The sequence below is a fragment of the Elephantulus edwardii genome, unplaced genomic scaffold (assembly GCF_000299155.1).
Source record: "Elephantulus edwardii isolate Elephantulus edwardi_28Jun2011 unplaced genomic scaffold, EleEdw1.0 scaffold00042, whole genome shotgun sequence".
Classification (NCBI taxonomy): Eukaryota; Metazoa; Chordata; class Mammalia; order Macroscelidea; family Macroscelididae; genus Elephantulus; species Elephantulus edwardii.
Window position 1 is genome coordinate 15195489 of NW_006399792.1, and position 3127 is coordinate 15198615.

A 3127-nucleotide genomic window follows, 5' to 3' on the forward strand; every position below is an offset into this window, starting at 1 on the left:
AGAAAGATGTGCATCAGGGTTTTATCTTCACTCCATATCTATTCAACATGTATGCTGAGGAAACCATTCCAGAAGCTAGACAATATGAAGAATGTGGTACTAGAATAGGAGGGAGACTCAACAATAACTTGTTTTCTATAGATGACACAATGTTGCTTGGTGAACGTGAAGAGGACTTGAAGTGTTTTCTGTGGAGGATCATAGTCTTTGATGTGGATTACTTCTCAACCTCAATGGAACAAAAATTTTTACTATTGGGACGATAGGTAACATCATGATATATGGAGAAAGACTGCTATTATCAATGACTTCTTACTTGGATCCACAATCAGTATCCTTGCTATCAGTAGTCAGAAAATCAGGAAACCTACTGTACTTGGAAAGTCTGTAGTCAGGGATCTCTCCAAATTATTTAGGAAAAAATTATAACTGTTTGAAGACTAAAGTGTATTTGATTCAGACCATGAACTTTTTCATCACTTGTTTTTCTGAGAGCTGAACAATGAATAAGGATGAGCTGTGGCGCTGGAGAACAAACCCGTGTCTTGGAAAAAGTGCAGCCAGAGTGTTTCTCAGAGGCAAAGATGACAAAGGTTCATTTCACATATTTTTTCTGTGTTCTCTAAAAAAGAAGAAAATTGGACATAGGGACATAGGGTAATGAGCATGTCTCTGATAGGGCCAAAGGGAGAATAGCACAGAACCCTATTACTCCAGAGTAAAAAACAGATAAAGAGCCCCATGGTGTCTCTAGAGCCTCACCCACAGCAAGAAGTACGTTTATTTATTGCAGACCCAGACTCACAGTTATGGTACTGAGAATGAGGTTTATGAAATAAGTTGGAGAGTTCGGGAAGCAAAGAATATCACCCAATACAAGTTTAGGTTTTAGCCCAAGTTCCAAGGCACTACTCCTCAGTTAGTCAGCAGTCAATTCAAATTATCCAGCAAAAATTTGCTTCAGAATGGTTATGTCAACTCATCCTTCAAGCATCATGCAAGAACAGCAAAAACCTTTAACTGTATTACCTCACTCAGGGATTCTCTGCTTACATCTTGTCACCTTTTCTCCACAGCAATGCCACAGTCTTTCCACCACCAGGGTCTCACTCTCATCAGGGCCTTGCTCCAGTCTTCCTCAAATCATGCTGCCACAACACTTGCTCACCTCAAATCACGCTGTTCAGTGGAGAAACACTGTTTTATTCTGCTTGCTTAAACTGAAAAGTACCTAAAGCACTTGCTGCAGAAGGTCAAGGACTGCAGCCTTCAATATGGATTGAAGCTCAACATCAAGAAAACAAAGACTCTCACCACTGAACTGATAGGCAGCATCATGATGGATGATGAAGAGATTGAGATTGTTGACAACTTCAGTTTGCTTGGCTTTACAATCAACACTCTTGGTACCAGCAGCCAGGAAATTAAAAGACGAATTGCATTGGGAAAGTGGCTGTCAGAGACCTCTCCAAGATACTGAGGAGAGATGATGTCAGTCTGGAGACAATGGTGTGCCTGATACAGGTTGCCATTACTTGCTATGCATCAGAAAGCTGGATAATGACTAGGGATGATAGAAGGAGAACTGATGCCTTTGAGCTTTGGTGCTGGAGAAGAGTATTGACTATACTACCATGGACTGCTAGGAGAATAAACAAGTTTGTCCTGGAGAGAGTGAAGCCAATCTGCTCCTTGGCGGCTAGGATTCTGAAGCTCTGTCTGACTTTGGACGTGTTGCAAGGCAGGATCAGTCCTTGGAGATAGACATCCTGCTTGGAAGGGTGGAGGGACAGCACAGGAGAGGAAGACCTTCGATGAGATGGATTGATTCCACCACTGGAATAATGGGGATAGGTGTGTCAGAGACAATAAGGTTGGCAAGAGATAGACCAGGATTTAGGGCTGTTATACATAGCTATGAGTTGGAAATAACTCGCCGGCACATAACAACAGCAGCAGCTATGGAGATTTTCAATATCATGCTGATATACAAAACCATGTGCCTGCAATTAAGGTAGCTGGAGACCAGAGGCAGCTAACTGTAATGGCTAAAAAAAGAGCCAATTTTTAGGATAACACCACACATGTGTTGTTGCTAGGTGAGGCTATTCCTTAGTAAGGGACATCATGCTTTGGAAGGGAGAAAGTTGATGAAAAAGAAAAGACTCTTAACTAGATGAGTTGACACAGTGATGGCTGCAATAAGTTCAACTATGTCAGAAATTATAAGTATGGCACAGGTTAAGACAGGGTTCAGATCTGTTGTTCATTGGGTTCCTATGAATCTTCTTCGACTTGATGTCATCTGACAATACCAACAATTTTGCTAATAAATTTTGCTAATTTATGAACATTTTCTTACATATTTAAAAATATGGTTTAATCACTAAAACATGGTAAGGTAGAAAAGATCATAAACCAAAAAAGGCCAATTAAAATTTTAACTCCAGAATAAAAATTCAGTCCAGCTCAGTAGGACACATACGGGTCTACTGAAAAAAAATTTGATAATTTGAACATACTTTTTGTTCTTCATTTTATTGAGTCTAGAATTTTCACAGATCTGGCTCAGATAAAGAAAACATGCGAGGGACATCTGGAAAGTTCAATCTAGATTTGAAAATATAATTTTATTTTCTCCTCTTAGTTCTTGGTGTTAGATCCAATTATGAGTACAAAGAAAATTCAATAATTACACTGCAAAAATTTTTAAATCCTTATTAATTGCTTTGGACGTAATTTGTCTATTGTCATACGATAGGCAAAGAATACTTAGTGGGTTATGGACTTAATCTTGATTTCATCTTTTTTTTCTCCCAAACTTGATAAATCGTAATGAGGATTATAGAGGACACATGAAAAGTACTATATTATGGGTCTTATTTTCTTGTTCCTTCTTCACTAAAAGATAGTAAATTGTTTCATACAAATATCCACCCCCAATCTTTCAATTTCACCCACATATTCATCCCTAATATCTTCTTGAAATTTTCATCCCTAATCGACCAAAGCAAAGGTGGGTGACTTTTAGTTTGTGGCCCTCCGGCCAGTCTTTCACTGTTTTTGTTCAGACATTCCTCTAGGTCGTATAGCCCTGGTGTACAAGTTGCCGTCCCGCGGTCACTTG